At 45.7% G+C, this 19,389-nt stretch overlaps 1 protein-coding gene and 1 non-coding gene across 6 annotated transcripts in view; both read right to left on the bottom strand.

Moving 5' to 3' along the window:
* BCL11B (BCL11 transcription factor B) overlaps positions 1-19,389 on the bottom strand; it is a 173,439-nt gene that overhangs the window by 131,002 nt on the left and 23,048 nt on the right. The window lies entirely within an intron of this gene.
* On the bottom strand, positions 7,432-7,506 carry TRNAA-CGC (transfer RNA alanine (anticodon CGC)). The gene has a single exon. It is a non-coding gene; the product is annotated as a tRNA-Ala (tRNA).

Genomic DNA, 19,389 nt, shown 5'->3' with positions numbered 1-19,389 from the left:
CCATCGGCTGCCCTCAGTTCTCCAGCAGGGCTACGGAAAGCCAAAAACCCCACTGCCACGGCAGCCGCTGTCTACGCTGCTGTTACAGGCATTTATTCCAGTTAAGGGGTTAACGATTCGTTTCCACTACTTCTCTCGAGAAAACCTACAATGAAAACATTGGCACACGAAGGCACTCTGACTGCCAGAATGCCACAGCGCGAGTGAAAAGTCCGTTTTGTTTTCATTACATTGCTGGGATTTCCGGCTTAGCTCCTTAGCTTAGATACTAAATCCCAAGATATTCCACCCACTTTAAAAAAAAAAAAAAGACTCCCCCCCCCCTTTGGATGTATGCAACTTATTCCACTGATTTTACTTTGGGTTGTTTGTATGTATGTTTTTTTTTTCCCCTTTAAAAAAAAAAGAGGCAAAAGTATAGGGACAGAAATGTTTCTGAAAATGATGGTTTTGCTGAAGCGGGTACGTTCTCCCAAGCTGCAGAGATCAGATATTTCTATTCAATTGCAGTCTGGCTCAATTAAGAAATGCAATTTCAAAGACATTTGTCTGGGGAGGGGGGATCCCCCATCCTTCTTTGCTCCCCTTCCCCTCTCTTCCTTTGCAAGCATTCTCTCCGTAACCCCCGCCCGCCCACCCACCCACCGAGGCAACACCAAAAACCCAGGGTGAACCCATGCCTTTCTGAATCATAGGATGTGAACTTTGAGCCTCCCTTATGCAAAATCGTATGAGCGTATGCATAAGGGTACGCATTCAAGCGCTGACACAAAACCGTTCCAATGTCAGAAACCTCTTAGGGGGAAGGGGGGCACATTGTGTCACGGTGTATATAGGCAGCATCAGCTCATCCGGCACGGGTTCAAACAGAAAGCTGTGTTCCAGCAGCTTCTCCTTCCTCCTGCCATGGCAAAGGGGCGGAGAGAGGGGAGCAGCAGAGTCTTTCTGTCCCCTTTATTTATTTATATATGATAAAGCCCAGTCAGAGTGACTGTTATTGATCATGCACCGGTCTCCAGCTGTCAAATCATTTGTACTTGCAGTCTTGGCTTTTCTGATGGGAGGGGGAGGGCAACGCTACTGTCCTTTTCAACCGCTTTCCCTTGCGACCTCAAATTCCCCGGCAAAACGTGTATGACTTGTCTCTTACAATCAATACTCCACTGACTGTAAAAAGTAGCTGGTATTTCTTTCTCTTGTTCTTTTTTTTTTCTTTTTAAACTTACATCCTAACAAATGCCAGAGCTTCTTTTCTTCTCCCTTCTATTTTTCATTACAGTCCCCTCCGTGACTTTTGTTTATGCTTTATTTGTAAGAGCGCCGATTTTGGCTACTGTATTTGTGTCAAAACTGGGGGGGTCAATTTGTCAATACTTGTAATTACAATACACACTCGTACACACACAAAAAACAAAATTTCTGAAAAGACTGCAGAAAAGACTGCCTTGTCTGGGGACATAGGGAAGGATACAAACCGATAAATAAATAAACAGACAAATAAAAAGTTAGGAGTCAAAGTCAAAAGTTTGCGGCGGCTTACACATTCGATACCAATTCAGATCACTTTTTTCTTCTTCTAAGGCTTCCTATTAAAATAAAATCCCCTTCTCACCTTGCATAGAACATTATCATGTCACGGAGAGGATCAGGCCCAATATATTCCCTGATATGCTAGCTCTTTTTATGCAGGGAGATCTTTTCATGAGATAGCACGCAAATGTTCAACTTGCCCCCACGCACGCACACACACTTACTTACAGCCTGAAGTGGTATAATCCAGAAAAAGCTGTATGTCTAGCATACAGCATCACAGGTTCTAAGGACCTGTTGAATATCGAACGGTTTTCTACAACAGTCGCTCACACTAAAGTAGGGTCCTTTGTATACCCTTTCCATGACACACATAAAACTCTGACAATTAACCCATGCCATCACCCTGGATGGGGCATGAACATGAATGCCTCTCACCATATGAGACTTCATGCCAATGACATGGGGCTCAAACATTAACAGTGCAGTCTTAAGCAGAGTTACACTCTTTAAAAGCCCACGGAATCCAATAGACAGAAGGGTGTAACTCTGTTTAGGATTGTGCTGTAAGGCAGCCTTGTTTGCCAAGCTTATGCATACCCTCCTTAGGTGAGGTTAAAACAACTGTAATCAGCAGGGCTTTTCCAATCGCTGCAAGGTTTCGGAAGATCTTCCTAACAGGGGGTTGTATCCAGACTAGATACTGCCATGGACACAAGAACTTCCTCCCATGGAGCACAAATTTCCTGCCTCCTTCCTCCCATGGCAGTCCCAAATGACCCCAAAATACTGTTCCTGAGATCTCCATTGTCTCCCCAGGAACAGGATTCCCAGAGTCATTTGAGACTGTTCCGGGGGGGTGGGGGTGTAGGAAACTTTTACACACCATGAACAGAAGTCCTTGCACCCATGGAAGTCTCTAGGCTGGATCCAGCCCTAGGTGAGAAACAGGGTTAAAACCCAACCCACCCCTTTTAATGGGTACATGCGATTTGTAGGTTGCCAAAAATTAACCGGGGTCTGTCTAGAATCATAGAGTTGGAAGGGACCACCAGGGTCATCTAGCCCAACCCCCTGCACAATGCAGGAAATTCACAACTACCTCCCCCACACACACACACCCAGTGGCCCCTACTCCATGCCCAGAAAATGGCCAAGATGCACTCCCATCTGTGTACTTTGCAGAGCAGGATGTTCCCATTTTCCCTCCCATTGCAGTCCACTGAGCACCCCAAAATTTGCCTCTTGGGGATCAGCAGACCCTCAGGAACAATGTCAGGGGCAGAGTGAGGGGGGAGGGGAAATTGACAGCAATTGCTGCCCTGCCTTCCAAAGACAAAACTGTCATTAAGTCTTTGGAACTGCATGGTTGGACACATGCCATTTTATTGCTGATGACTGCTGAACATCTCAGGTTTTGATTGCTGTTTCTAAAATGTTTTATTATGTTTTCCATGGGATGGCTCCAAAGTTCAGTTTTTATTAACAGAAGGCACTTCCATCAGTGGAACAGAACTTTTCTGCCTCTCTTCTCTCATTGCAGCTCAGCATTTTGGGGAGTTCATGCGGATGCAGAAGATGGGAGGATAAAAGAAAGTTCCATTCTGCTGACAGCAGTGACACCCATTAACATAAAATTTAGTCTGGCTCTAATACTACATCTTTAAGTAACCCTGTTTGAATATGGGGAAAGCAGCATATAAATATTTTAAATGAGTAGATAAAATAAAAATCTCTGTCGACATCTATGGAGTACCACTGCTGAAACAATCAAAATGCAAGAGGGGGTAAGCCAACCAAATCTTTTAACATAGTTGTACACCTTCTATTCAAACCATTTGTATACCTTCTATTCAAACTATCAAGGTCAGTACTGTCTACTCTGACTGCAGTTCTCCAGGGTCTCAGGAAGAGGTTTTTTCATATGACCCACTGTGTAAGGTGCCAAGTCGCAGCTGACTTATGGTGACCCCTCATTGAGGTTTCAAGGCAAGAGACAAACAGAGGTGGTTTCCCCCTGCCTGTCTCCACACAGTGGTCCTGAAGTTCCTTGGTGGTCTCCCATCCAAGTACTAACCAGGGCCGATCCCACCTAGCTTCCGAGATCTGATGACTTCGGGTTAGCCTGGGTCATCCAGATCAGGTCATCGCTCAGTGAACACTCCTTTTAACTGGAGATGCCAGGGACTGAATCTGAGACATTCTGCCAGCCACATGCTCTACCCCAAACTACGGCCCCTCCCCTGGGCCACACAGTTCATGGCTTAATCTAGTCTTGCCAGTTTTTGCAACCTCTATTTTGTCTGCCAGGTTGGTTTAGTCAAGAGATAAACTGTGTGAACTGAAGCCTTGACCGTTTCCCATTGTGACAAATGGCTACTAGTATAAGCAGCTGTCTGCCGTTATGCATATAAAGGCATGAATGGTGTGTGCTTTTGCTATTAAAATGAATGCAAACAAAAGGGGTCAAAAGCATGAACAAATGCGTTTCTCTATTTTTAATCTGCTTTCTACTGTTTTGCATTGTATAGCTGGTCCTTGTTTGGCATGATTCATTTGCTTGTCTGGATTCACAGAAAATTTACAATCATAAAAGCCTGCATCTCCTTCTGGCTTCAGTGGGACGACCCTGGAAGGACTGCTTGGAGGATTTACACTACCCTTCATCACCAATTTCAGCTGTACTCATGACAAAGCCCTATCAAAGTTCTACACTAGCAGTTCTATCTCCTGGAAAGTAATCACTGGACCATCATTCCAAGACCAGCCAACCTCCGAATAGCCAAGCATCTTCCACTGGCACTGCCATGACCCTGGGACCCATACAAATCAACAAAACTCTGCTGTGGCACTATAGAATGTCCAGTAATGCAGGCAGACATATGTATTCAGTGACCCACAAGGAAGGGCAAATGAAGAGGGGAGAAAGAAAGAAGCCAGGAGGCATCTACCAGCGTGGTGTAGTGGTTAAGAGCGGTGGTTTGGAGCGGTGGAGTCCGATCTGGAGAACAGGGTTTGATTCCCCACTCCTCCACATGAGCGGCGGAGGCTAATCTGGTGAACCAGGTTTGTTTCCCCACTCCTACATATGAAGCCAGCTGGGTGACCTTGGGCAAGTTACAGCTCTGTTAGAGCTCTCTCAGCCCCACCTACCTCATAGGGTGCCTGTTGTGGGGAGGGGAAGGGAAGGTGATTGTAAGCTGGTTTGAGTCTCCCTTAAGTGATAGAGAAAGTCGGCATATAAAAACCAACTCTTCTTCTTCTTCTTCTACCACCAGTTCTAAACCCTCCAAATGCCTGCCCATTGGCTCCCAGTCTGATAACTAAGAACATTTCAGCTCTGTTATGCAGGAGCAGACTGGGATGTTAAAACACTACTGAGTCAAGTGGCCCTTGCAGTACAGATAATGCCACTGAGGCCATTCAGCTCAGACCTCAATGATGATGATGATGACACCCATTGCCATCACTAACATGGCCCAGGTTCGAGATGAGCAGCCACCCCCCACCCCCCAGCACTGCCTACATTGCTTAGGGTCAGTCTGCCTATGACGTTATGGAACATCAAGCTTCTCAATTTGCCTCCCGCTGTGACACTCTGCAACTGCATCCACACATCATTGGGTTGCGATAAAGCAATAATTGGCCATTGGGTTTCCCAGGCAAGCCAACATTACAATATCCTGTCTTATGTGGATGCAGCCTCTCTCCAGAAAGGGTGGTAGATTAAAGCCAGGCCAGAAAACGAAGTTGCCTTTTTCTTACGGCCGAATTATTTTTTTAATAACGTTTTTATTGGATTTTATGGGGTACAGAATTAACAAAGAAATGGGGAAGGGAAAAACGGGGGAAGAATTAGGCTTCTGTGTCCAAGTTTAGTCAATACATTCATAACATATCTCAGAAGTCAGTTTAGCTTACAATGCGCCCTACAGCTTTTCTAACATTAAAATGTACAATATTCCATCTAATAATCGTTACATAAACCCATACTAATAATGTCACTAGGAATATCAATTATTAAACTTTATTCCGTTAAAGGCCTGAAATGAGTCCATCCTGGCACCACGAAGTTTAAATAACAGTGAAGTCCCATTAGGTAAAAAGTAAATGCCAACATTAATCTAGTTACCAGTAGACCCGAATTAAAACAAATGCCAGCAAATCCTACCTAAGTTTCACATACCCAATTGACCAAGTTTGTAATGCTGGCAACCTTACAGCAGACCAACAATCTGTCCACGAGGCTTCCCAGGTTAAGCAAAGTACCACTTGCAAGCCTTCCAGAGGAAAGGGTAAGAATACTGAAGCTTCTAATTTCATCAGATCTCAGAAGCTAAGCAGGGTCAGCCCTGGTTAGTACTTGGATGGGAGATCACCACGGAAGTCCAGAGTTGCTATGCAGAGGCAGGCAATGGCAAACCCCCTCTGTTCATCTCTTCCCTTGAAAACCCTACAGGGTCTCCATAAGTCAGTTGCAACTTGATCACAAAATCAGAGTTGGAAGGGGCCCTACAGGCCATCTAGTCCAACCTCCTGATCAGTGCAGGATCAACATAGAGCATCCCTGACAAGCATTCGTCCAGCCACTGCTTGACGACTGCCAGAGAGGGGGAGCGCACCACCTCCCTAGGTAGCCAATTTCCACTGCTGAACCTACTCTTGCCACTGATGGCACTGTCCATCACTGCAAAGAGAAATGTCTGAGACTTTGTAAACTAAAGAGTAAATTGCAATGGTAAGGGGTGGGGGGATATTTCCCCCCCCCTTTTAGAAGAAGATGAAAGCCAAATCAATTAAGGCGCAACACTGAAAAGAGAAAGCGCCATAGGAAGTTTTAAAAGTAATGACCAGTAGCACACATCAGCTCCTGAATGTTCACATCTCATGCGGTATTGGGGGGGAGACAACCTTTCCTTCTGCCCAGGCATTCTGTGTGGCCAAGCCAATGGGCTATTACCACTGGACTGCTGCTAATGATTATGCACAGCTAAGAAGAAAATCACGGGGGAGGTATTAATCGCCAGGATAAGTGCTTTGTCTCCTTGCAGCGTGTTGTGGCGAAAGCACTCATGCATCATACGAATAAGCTTTTCTACTATTATGATATTGTTACAGAGAACCAACCACCCTCAACACACACCATCGCACTACACACCCCTTTCCCACTAGCTTCCATGCCCAGGTATCAAGTTTTCCCCCACAAACTGGGAGATGAAAGCATGTCCTTATAAAATGGAAACGAAAAGCTTGTTTGAAAGCTACAAATCCCGATGAAAACAGGTGTGAAGTGAAGTGGGGAACAACTGATCTGGCCAAGTTCTCTTCATAAGGAAGCTGAGGGTATAGAGGGGTAATTTAGGAGAATGCTCAAGAAGGTATATGGTCACATACAGGAGGCGTCCACATAATACGACGGAGAACAAGAATGCATCCTACCCTGACCCACAGAAACCAGAGAACAAGAGTGCATCCTTCCTGACCTGTGGAAACCAGCACATATCTGATCTGAAGAAGAAAAAGGGTGCATAAATACACTGGGGAGTCACCAATCCGTGGATGGCTCACTTCAGCTACAAAGAAGAAAAACTGGTTTGCCCCAAACCCAATCATTACAAAACATCATACATCTTAATTAAATATGGTGAGTATGCTATCACAGTGTGCTCACTATTCTTGGATGTTGGGATATATTCCAAGGCTACATCCACAAATCATTGGGATATTTGTACCTGGATTCTCCCACATGGACCAGGCAACTTTCTTGAACACCCGAAGCTGCCATATACTCAATCAGACCATCGGTCCATCAGGATCAGTGTTGTCTACTCAGACAGGCAGTGGCTCTCCAGGGTCTCAGACAGAGGCCTTTCACATCACCTACTCCCTGATCTTCTTAACTGGAGATGCCAGGGATTGAACCTGGGACTTTCTGCATGCGAAGCAGATGCTCTACCACTGAGCTATGACGACTCCCCTCTTGTAATTGTTATAGAGCAGGAACAGTACCGTATGCAATGTGTGGATGCAGCCCAGTTCCAGCTAGCACTATTTTTGCCACAGGTTAAGAGTTTCAGTCTCTCATGGTTTTGGAAGCATTGTCTGCAATTTGGAACTTCATAAAAATATACTCTTGAGTAATAGCAATGAAGGCCCACTGACATCTACGGAAGGCAGCATCAATGGGGCCACCATGAGAGGGAGGGCATCTTGGCCATCTTTGGGGCATGGAGTATGGGGTCACTGGGGGTGTAGTACTGGGCATGGAGTAGGGGTCACTGGGAGTGTGGGGGGAGAGGTAGCTGTGAATTTTCTGCATTGTGCAGGGGGTTGGACTAGATGACCCTGGTGATCCCTTACAACTCTATGATTCTAAGTGTGGGTATCAGCAGATCAATAAACAAACCGTCCCTGACATACTTTATATGCAGGCTTAGAACATGGGACATTTTAATGGCTTACTGCGAAATAGTGACTTAATCCTACTGAAAATCGCAGAAAAGGAAAATAATGGAAGATGCGCATAGGTATTTTTTAAATTACCAAGGAAAAAAATGCAAGCAGAGCCTCTGCACTAATGTGTCACCTTTTTCCCCACCTGCCTCAGATGACATGGTAATGAGTAATACTTGCTCTAATAAACTTTTAAGTGGATGACATATTCTGGGATGCACTGATTATACAACAGCTACTTAGCGTGCGCAGCCAGTGAACCGGCCAGAGATACAGGTGGAGGGCCAGATAAAGGCATGCTGAGGCCCTAGGCAAAGTCAATCTTTAAAAGCCAGGTAGCATTCCCCCCCTTTCCCAGGAAAGGTAATTTAGTTTTTTGATTTTTTTTACATTAAAGGCCCCCTCATAATCTGAGGCCCTGAACTGTAGCTTGTTTAGTTTGCACATAAATCCGGCTCTGGGTGCTCTCGACACATAATTGGCTGTCATCTGCAAACTCAGCGGGGGGCTTCGCTCCCCTCACTCAAAAGGTGCCTCTAATTTCAACGGGGTTTGATAAACCAAGAGGTTCGATGGCCCCTTAATGACTGGTAATGTTTATTTCCACACGAGTTTCGTGAGTCACAGCTCGTGAGCCGTGACTCACAAAAGCTCGTATGGAGATAAATGTTGTTAAGTCTTTCAGGTACCACAGGGCTTTTTTTTTTCTTTTTGTTATACCGACCGACAGGGCTACCCATCCTGCAATCGTCAATGGGGCTTGCATACCTAGGTGAACAGCGCCTATTGCAACTTTACTCTCTCCTTGTGGAAAGAGGACAGCTGGCTTCCCCCCCACACACACTTTTTTTTTGAGGCCAGAGGAAAATTTGGGTAACTTCCAAGCACGGGACAATTTCACTTAGGAGATTATGAGAGAAATCCTAAGCAGCTCTTCAGAGAATCCTACTCAGGTTTGTTCAATGGGGCTTAGTCCCAGGAAAGGACTCTTAGGATTGCACTCTCCGTCACCTTCCTGTGGCTGGTATATTTTGCACAGTGAATATAAATCTGTTGCATGCATGTGGGAGACAGCAGCTCATTAGCCGTTTTCAGTGCTCCCACGCACAACTTACCAACGGGTACTCAACTCTACGTCTCTGGAGGAACATCTTAAAAGGAGGTATTTTATCTCAGAGCTTTCTTCGCACTCGGATACCAGTCCAGGGACTTGCTTCGGCCACAAGGGTCACGGTTTCACTTTGGTTTCTCTGCTCCTCTCTGTCTCTGTCTCTCTCTCTCTCTTTCACTCTTTGTCCATTTATGGGTATATATATGAGAGCTGGTGTAACGCAGCGGCTAAGAGAAGGCACTAGGAAACAGGATGTCAACCAGTTTGAAATCTTGAGTCAGCCATATATGCTCATTTACACATTCTTCACAGAGTGACTGATTCTCACTGTTGCTCCAATGATTCTTAATGGCTACCACATGCCCCCGAGGAAGGGGAGCAATCTACACATATCAGGGGGCATTCAGAACTTTTGGGGACACATGCAGGGCGTCTGAAACTTTAAACAGCCCCTTACCTGCAACTATTTCTCAGAGCCAGTGGAAGAATGTTGTTTTGTACTGCTCACGTAGTGTTGCCAACCTCCAGGTACTAGCTGGAGATCTCCTGCTATTACAACTGATCTCCAGCCGATAGAGATCAGTTCACCTGGAGAAAATGGCTGCTTTGGCAAATGGACTATATGGCATTGAAGTCCCTCCCCAAACCCAGCCCTCCTCAGGCTCCACCCCAAAAACCTCCCACCGGTGGCGAAGAGGGACCTGGCAACCCTACGCTCACACCACCCTGATAATATTATAATTAATTCAGTATACTTTCATACTTCCTCCCAGGAGCTCAGGGCAAAGTACATGGCTCTCTCCTCCTCCATGTTATGCTCACAACTATTTTGCCAGGTTAGGCTGAAAGAAAGTGACTAGCTCAAAGTTATTCAGCAAGCTTCTATAGCAGAGTGGAAATGTGAAGCTGGGGCTACCAGATCCTAGTTTTAACATGCTAACCACTATGTCAATCCCAGGCTCAGTCCCAGATGCTGGACTTTTCTCCCGGTCCTTCAAAAAAGTGATGCGCAGCGGAAAGGAATCAAACTCAACGTTAAGGAGCCAGCTGATGGCTACGAGGAACAATAGTTTTACTGAAAGGACTTCTGGGATCCAGGTGTATCATAAATATCTATATAATTCCCAAGTGTGGCTCCCATCTGCAGATACCCAAATCCACGGATCAGACCGCATTTACCCCAAACAGATGTTTCTGCAGACTTGGGGGACCCCCTAGGTCTGCAAAAAAAATATCTGTCATTAAAAAAAAATCATTGGGGAGAGGGTTGAATTCCCCCTCAAAATAAAAAAGCGTTCTCTGTGCAAGCTCAGAGAATGCACTTACCTTTCAAATGGCAGCAGCCAGTGCCATAGGGATCCACTCCAGGGACTGGCCGCCTCTGCAGCAGATGCTTGGAGCAGCTACGGGCCCAGCGGGGGCAGGGCGAGCTTAAGGTAGGGGGAGCCTGGAGCAGCGATGGGGGGGGATGGGATCCCCTACTCGCAAACTGTGGGCCTTCCAATTGTATACATGTATAAAGCTGCCTCATGTGAAGTGCTGTTTTTATGTCTTTTTAACTTGGGGGGGGGATTTGATGATAATCTTACCTCCTGGGGGGGGTAGCAGATTAAAGGTTGTGAACAACTATCCCAAAAGAGCGGTCTGCAGGGGCTCAAGTGAAAACAGAGACCCACCATAGGACATCCACTGGAACAGCTCTGGCCAAAGCACAGCGCCAGGGACAAAGGCTAGCGGGTCAGTACACAGTATAAAATCTGGGACATAACTTGCCAGTTCTTTGCACCCAATTATTATTATCATTGGAAAGCAATGTAAAACTACAGCGGCACAAAATAATTTCCAAACACGAGCAAAGAAAACTTTTCAACGGCACAGAGAGCCAGTGATTCGAATGCCCAACCAGAATCTGGGAGACCCAGGTCTGAATCCCCACTCTACCAAGGAAGCTTGCTGGATGACCTTGGGCCAGTCTCACTGTGATGGACAGGAGGCCGTGAAGGGAAAATCAGCCGCTCAGATGGCACCCACAGGAGTGCTGCTCCAGCATCCAGTCACCTTCGAGAAGGGGGAATGAGATGTTGGAGGGAACACAGGAGAAGGGGAAGTGGAGTTCTGCCCCATGGGGAGAGCAGGGACAGCTCAGGTCTGGCTCAGGAAAAAGAGCAGACAGAAGGTTAGCTCTATCTCTGGGAGAGAAGTTAGGGTTGCCAGGTCCCTCTTCGCCACCGGCAGGAGGTTTTGGGGGCGGAGCCTGAAGAGGGTGGGTTTGGGGAGGGACTTCAATGCCATAGAGTCCAATTGCCAAAGCGGCCATTTTCTCCAGGAGAACTGATCTCTATCGGCTGGAGATCAGTTGTAATAGCAGGAGATCTCCAGCTAGTACCTGGAGGCTGGCAACCCTACTCACACGGTTATTGTGAGATAAAATGGAGAAGACAATGGTGTAAGCTGTTAGGAGTCCCCATTCCGGGGGGGAACGGCAGGGTATAAATTAAGTAAACAAATAAAATGGAACTTTTTGTTTCTGGTTTCTGTGCCACCCGGAATCTTGCATACTGCTACAACAATAAAACCTTCCCGAGTTTAAGCGACTGGTTCTCTGGGCATCACTTTTAACTATCTCTTTTTCTGCCACTCACACTGAAGGGCAGCTGGTGTTGGGATCGGTGCTTTTCCTAAGGAACATTCCTTCCCCCTCGCCCGATGCCAGCCATTTTCTCAGTGTCGGTTTGGTGCGGTTTCAACCACCTGTCCCAAACCTGCCTGTTGTCGCCTGCAACCAAAGAGGGGTCCTTTCGGTGGCAGCGAACAACCCGCCCGTCCCTGCCTCCTTCCCTTCTCCCACTTAAGATGCCACAGTGGCTTGTCTTACTCCTAGCGTTAATAGGGGGTGCCCGGATCCATAATGGTACACAGTGTAAGCAAATGTCTCTGGGTGAACAGCAATAATAATTAGCTGTCACGATGTGAAGAAAGGATAATCCATGCCATTGAGTTAACAATCACTCACGCAACACACACACGGATTTTAACTAATCTTAATTTGGAGGGAAAATAACAATTCTAAATATATCAAACCGCTTCTTTTCACAGCAAACCTGTGGCAGTTTTTTTATCTCTCGCCTCCAGCACATGCGAGTCATTTCGTTGCTCTCCCTGGCATTTTTACCATTTAAAAGGCCAAAATGAACATTCATGGAAACGTTTAATCCTCTGTTTGACAGGAAGTCATACTCACTCTTCCCCCCCCAGCACACACACACACACACACCCCTTTCCAACTCCACCATATATATCAAGTTCAAGTACATGAAGTACAGAATGCCACTTTGGTGGGCGCAGGTGAATAGATGTCGGCGTCAAATACTATCTTCTGCAACCTTTTGCGGCAATTAGCACCGCTGCCTAATGAATTTCCACTACTAGTTTGGTCATCAACGTTTGGAGATCTGTAAATGTGGTTTGGCCATTTTGTTGCTGCTACTGCTGCTTAGCATTTATGCAGCATCCGCAGAGTGCCAGGAGCTGTACAGGACGAACCTTGGATTACTTACCGTGAAGGTTCCTTCTGCTCTGAGGTAAGGAGGGCGTCTTGAAACATTGGGTTATTCCCACTGGTTGTTCGGGGAGGCCTCTGAGAAACCAGTGGGAATAACCCAATGTTTCAAGATGCCCTCCTCCTCGGAGCGAGAAGAGACACAATATTCACCCTCAGGTCTTAAAGAATAAGACTCCAAAAATGCTCCCTCCAAGGAATCACACAGTGGATACAACCATCTCATTGTTGAACAATCCACAGTACTGAAATATCCTTGTACTAGTATGTCAGGGGTTACAACCCTTTTCCTTGATATATATGACATTTTGGATGTATGTGGAGGTTAATGCATTGGGGAAGCATTCCCTATCTGCTGTCTGAAACATGCAAACCCCCACCATCTTTGCGGCAGAGATAAAATGGAGGAGGGGACCATCAATGCTGCCCTCAGCTCCTGAGAGGGAGGGCGGGAAAATATATGACAGGCAGAAATGAAGAAGAAGAAGAATTGGTTTTCATATGCCAACTTTCTCTACCACTTAAGGAAGAATCAAACCGGCTTACAATCACCTTCCCTTCCTCTCCCCACAACAGACACCCTGTGAGGTAGGTGGGGCTGAGAGAGCTGTGACTAGCCCAAGGTCACCCAGCTGGCTTTGTGTGTAGGAGTGGGGAAACCAGCCCAGTTCACCAGATTAGCCTCCGCCACTCATGTGGAGGAGAGAGGAATCAAACCCGGTTCTCCAGATCAGAGTCCACCACTCCAAACCACCAATAAAGGTCCAAGGGAACAAGGAAGAAAGTAGATGGAATTACAGAAATTCTTTCTTGAAGTTAAGAATGTAAAGGAAAAAGGTCACTGTATTTCTCAAATGCACTGAAAATCAGCTGATGTGTATTTTAAAACACTGGAGTGTCCAATCGTAGCCCTTGCAGAAGGATTTTTGGGGTGGAGAGACAAGTTCCTCAGCATCAGGCCGAGGCAAGATGTCACATCAGTGCAAAATCAGAAGTGACATCATTGTGCCACTTTAGGATTCACCCTGAACTCTATGGTAAGATCACAGAGTTTGGGGTGAATCCTACAGCATCGGCCCAATGAGATGGCATCACTTCCAGCTTTGCACTACGGAACATTTGGTCTTCTGGGTGATGGAGGGGATGGCAGTTCGCTGAGCCACTTTGGACAAAATACAAGAACACTGCAACATAAGCTTACAGCTTATACATAGCTTCATACTAATTCTCACCCACAGACTAGGCAGTGGCTCATCTGCTTTGCATACAGAAGGCCCCATATTCAATCCATGGAGCCTTAAGTTAAAGGATCTCAGGTAGCAGGTACTGAAAGAAACTCTCTCAACCTGAGATCCTAGATACCCACTGCTAGTGAAAGTAGATAATACCAAGCCTATGGTCTGACTCAACTTCATAGGGTCTGAAATTCTCAAATAAAAGATGACAGAATTTTGTCATCAGAAAATACTGGAGTTGTCTTGATTCAAGGATGTAAGGTGAAGTAAGTGCTGATTCTCAGAATGGCAGGGGATATACGGCACGGGGCATACAGCCATAGTTATGAAGACCAGGAGCCATAACAGAGCTCCACATCCCCTGATAATGTGCCATGTTCAAGCACTGAGCCACTGACAGATAGCATCATGCAACAACTGCCAGCTCAATCTCTTGTTTGAGCGGCTGGAGTTGCGGTGATTGTGCCACTTCCCATAGCATGCCATTAGTTTTATACAGGACACAAACTACTTCCTTCTGCTTTCTGCAACATCAAAAGGGTTAAGCAACAAAGACTTCCACGTTAAAAAAAAATGAAACTGTAGAGGGCTTTTACGATATAACTGAAAAAATAATGCCCAACTGTTAATCAAGTGACTACAAAGGAGAAAAAAATGAATTCCAGATCATCATAAATTAAGACTCCCTTTCACACGATCGAGTCTTTTACCAGATACATATGGTGTCAAAAAAGTCAACATCAATGGGCATCTAACCATTTTCCCATAGGTCCCACCCATTACTGACCTCACAACTCAACCATTGGTAAAAAAAAATTGCAAGGATGTAGGACCCTTTCACGCAAGAGTTGGTTAAGGGGAATAACAACACAGGTGACAACCCTGGGATGACCCTTGGAAGGATTCTAGGAATCCTTCCTGCCTCGGCCAGCTCAGAGTTGGCTGGTGGTATAAGACGATCTCTAGATAGTTCAAGACCATCCCTGCACAACCATAGAAAACTACCGATGTGCCCTGAAGGATCCTGGGACACAGTTTTTAGGGGAGCTAGCCATGCCAGAAGAAAAGGAGTAGGGCTGCAGCTCTGTGGTAGATCATCTGCACCTTCAGTTAAAAGGATCCCATAGCAGGGACATGAAAGACCTGGTCCTGAGATCCTGGATAGCAGCTGTCAGAGTAGACAACATCGGCCTTGGTGGACCAACCTGACTTGGTATACGGCCACTTCTTATTCATTAGGGAGGGGCTATGGCTGAGTGGTAGAGCATCTTCTTGGCATGCGGAAGATCCCAGGTTTAGTCTCGGCCAGGGAGGGAGGGCTATAAATTGAAATAATAAATAAATAAACCCCCAACATCTCCAGCTAAAAGGATCGAGTAGTCGGTGATGTGAAAAAACTCCACCTGAGACTTTGGAGAGCTGCTGCCAGTCAGAGAAGGCAATACTGACTTTGATGGGCCAAATATCTGATTCAGTATAAGGATGCTTGCATGCGCAAGTCCAGATTTGGTATATGAAGCGACAGGTACTGCTTGAATTCTGCCTCAGCTAGGATGGCCAAGATGGCTCTGCTCCCCACTTTCCTTGCCCGCGTAAAGACTCAGCCTTGCACGATCCAAGAGAAAAAAGCCAGGATGTCTACAGAACTTGGCTAAGTTCTGCGCTTGACTTACCGCAGTGACACACAGTCAGGAAAGATACAGTATTGTGACGGGGCAGAAGGGTGTGCGAACCATTCCAAGTGAAAAGGGAGGTCCCTGAGATGGGACTGGAAGAAGTAACTGGGAGCCCCTCTGAGAGCATCTGAATATTTTAAGGGGGCAGGATCAGACAGCGGGTGATTTCTCTCCCTGCCCCCTTTCGAAAATGTAAAGGCTCAATTATCTTGGAACAGTTTGCGCTACACGTGAATTGACACATTTATTTTACAGTAAATAAGTGAAAGTTATCTGTGTTTCCTTTACTGTTAATCTACACACAAAGAAATAATAAACAGAGCTTGTCTACAAAAAATGCAACGGCGGCAGTCCTCAGAATTCAATTAAGCTAAAATAATTAATGCTTCCGCCATATTAAATTACTTTTACACATTTGAGCCACTGAAGGTTTGTTCTCCCCTCCTTTATTCTTTAATCTTTATTTCTCTTCTTTTCCTGTTCATTTTCTTTTTTTAAAAAATGTTTCAAAGTGCTGGGGAAGGAAGGAAAAGAGGTTGATTGTGGGGGGGGGGCGAAGGGGGAATAAAATAAAAAGATGAGTACGGTTTGCAGTTCAAATGTAACAGCCTCTTTCTAGCTGACATAGCATGTTGGCTGTTGCGTGCCTTTGATTAAAATAACATTTTAAATGCTTTGAACAAACATATCTCCCCCCATTCTTCTAAAGGATTATTTTACATATTTCTTGATGGAATAAAGAAATTTTCATTCTTCCTGTCGCAGCGCCGGGGAGAAGGGGGGGGGGAAACTAAGAATATCTTTCGTCACATAGAAAGTGAAAATACTGTATGCTGTTGCATTATTACCAAAGAGAGAGAGAGAGAGAGAGAGAGAGAGAGAGGAGGTGGAGAGAAAGCTGCCTTAGAGATTAAGTTTCCCTTTTATGAAATCGTATTTAGACTCTTTTTTTAACAAATCTAACAACAATGCTCTACAGCCTCTCACTGGGAAATACCTTTAATGTTAAATACAGATTCTGATTTTCTTGGCTAATGCAGAAAGCCCTTCTATTGAAATATAAATAAGGGGCTTGGTATATCCCACTAAAGCCTTTGTGAATGACTTCTGTAGCGTTTTCTTTTTTTTTTTTCCATGGCTACCCTCCATGGCAGTAATATGAAGCTTTTATCCTACTATTGAAAACTATCCTCTGCTATTTGGGGGGGAAAAAAGAAAGAAATATAGAAAAGAAAAGGGGGAGCTTGTGCGGAAGGAGTCAAAACTCAACAGTAAAACAGAGGGACACTACGACCCCTTTTTATCTAAAAATGCAATCCCTAATTTGAAAAAGTGTTATTACCACCATATTTACTGGGGCATTCCTGGCCCGTGTCAGGGAAAAAATACCATTCAAATGCCCCCTCCCTTTTTTTTTTTTTTTTTTTGCAGATTCAAAATTCTCCAATTCATTTTTTCTCCTATTTGATCTTTGTGTTTGCACGGGAAAAGATTAAGAGCTCTGGCCTGTCTTCCTTTCTTTTGACTATTATGATTATTGCTATTATTCTTGCCTTATGAGTGAACAATGATTTGGTTTTTTTCTTAAAAAGCCATTTGCCAAGTCTAGAAATTAAAGGCAACGAGAAAGCCGCTTCAGTAAAACAGCTCAGGTGAGAACGGAGAGGGGACAGGAGGGGACATACAGGAAGTTCACAATTTTGCCGTCTACTTGTTTTTCATCTGATGACCCAATTGCTCATTGTTGGACCGATGAAAGCGTGCAGATGGAAGGTGGTGCGTGACGGACAGGAGGCCGTCCAGCCCCGAAGGGAAAATCAGCCACTCGGCTGAACCCATAGAAGTGCTGCTCCAGCATCCAGCCACCTTCGAGAAGGGGGATGAGATGTTGAAGGGAACACAGAAGGGGAAGTTGAGGTCTGCCTCAGGGGGTAGGGTTGCCAACCTCCAGGTACTAGCTGGAGACCTCTTGCTGTTACAACTGATCTCCAGCCCATCGATATCAGTTCCCCTGGAGAAAATGGCCGCTTTGGCAATTGGACTCTATGGCATTGAAGTCCCTCCCCTCTCCAAACTCCGCCCTCCTCAGGCTCCGCCCCAAAAACCTCCCGCTGGTGGCAAAGAGGGACCTGGCAGCCCTATCAGGGGGACAGCAGGGACAGCTCAGGTCTGGCTCAGGAAAAAGAGCAGACAGAGGAAAGGGTGGCTCTGCCTGGTAATGTAGCAGAGGGGGGTTTAGCTCCATCTCTGGGAGAGAAGGCCGGTGTAGGGAGAATCCTGTGCATGAGAGAGGACCCAACCTAGTGGCTAGTCAATAAAAGTCTGCTTGTGCCTGAAAGCATTGTAGAGAAGTCTAACTACTCTCTGAAGACATAACCCGTTTACATTTTTGTGCCTCGGCCAGGTTTCTACTTTGTCTTCCTGGAGACCTGCGCTGCTGGTTTGTTCCTTTAAAACCAACCTGTAAATAAATAAATCTTCTTAGTTGTTTATATATTAACCCAGCCTCAGCGATCTCAATAATCTCCTTGTGCATCACAAAACGTACCTCACAGTAGCGAACCCAAAGCCTATACACTCACTACCTGTAGAACACCTGGAAATTGTTTAAAGTTTGAAACGAACCTAGATCAGAAACACCTTAGGAGGCTGGGCGACCCCTCTGAAGGGGGGGGAGGCTTGTCCACAGTGGTGCACTGCAAGAATTCATGGTGTTGTAGTGGTTAGTGTCAGGGTGAAACTGGAGTAGGGTTAGGACTGCCCTGCCTCCCACTACGGCAGCCCGAGTTGTCCAGGGGCGTTGAGATGCTAGGCCTTCCACTAGGAGCCTTGTTTGCCTGCCACCACTCCAAAAGGCGATGCGGGGGGGAGGACTTTTGTAAAAAAAAAAAAACCCAGCAACATTGGCTATGTCACAATATCACTTCCAGGGGAAAACCAGAAGTGACAGAGGGTAGCTCTCGCAATTGCTGAAAACGTTACAATTTTTCCACAGGGCTTCTGGCAATTCCTAGAGCTACTCTGCATCACTTCTGGGCTTTTCCCAGAAGTAACAGAGCAGAGAAGATGATGCCCCCCCTGCACTGGCAACGGTGTAACATCACTTCCTGGGGAAATCTGGAAGTTACATCATGCATCTCTAGGATTCGCCGGAAACTCTATGACATTAAAAAAAACAGGTTTTGCTCTCACTGCAAGTCTCCAAGTGTAGCATTTTACCTTTACTCCACGTGAATGAATGGTAAACATTTATTTAGCCCACAGAAAATAGACTGCAGGAACAGCATTAAGGTAGTGAGGTACACCTGCGCCTTATTTGTGGTGACCACAACCAGTAAGAAACGCCTGTTCCCATCTTGCATAGCCCCTATTCCAGGCCCTGGTCATGCTGGAGTGTGCTGGAAATGGGTTTTGACAGATAGAGAGATATGAGAATGAACAAGGCATGTGGGTGTGACTTCTTTGAAAGACAGATCAGATTTAGAAAAGCGGAGGACCTGTTCCTTTAGCAGTCCCATATCTCCTGCTACACACTGAAAGCCGAATCCCAGCACATTGCAAGAATATTCAGAAATCACAGTGTCCATGCCCGAGATTATCATGGGACAACTGCAAACATGACATCACGGCTAGATATGTGTGGAAAACCCCCAATCATGGCTTTGTTCAGAACTAGGCACGCATTGCATTGATTAAAAACCCCAAATCTCTATCAAAAACTATATGAATTTATCGGTGTACATCTTCAGGTATTTGCTTATAGTGCACAATGTGTTCTGCTTCTGCTAGTCACGGGAAGAGGCAAAGAGAACGGCAGTCTTTTTC

The sequence above is a fragment of the Euleptes europaea genome, chromosome 6 (genome assembly GCF_029931775.1).
Source record: "Euleptes europaea isolate rEulEur1 chromosome 6, rEulEur1.hap1, whole genome shotgun sequence".
NCBI classification, from domain to species: domain Eukaryota; kingdom Metazoa; phylum Chordata; class Lepidosauria; order Squamata; family Sphaerodactylidae; genus Euleptes; species Euleptes europaea.
The sequence above is the reverse complement of the archived record's forward strand: the minus strand, read 5'-3'. Positions and strand labels throughout refer to the sequence as shown.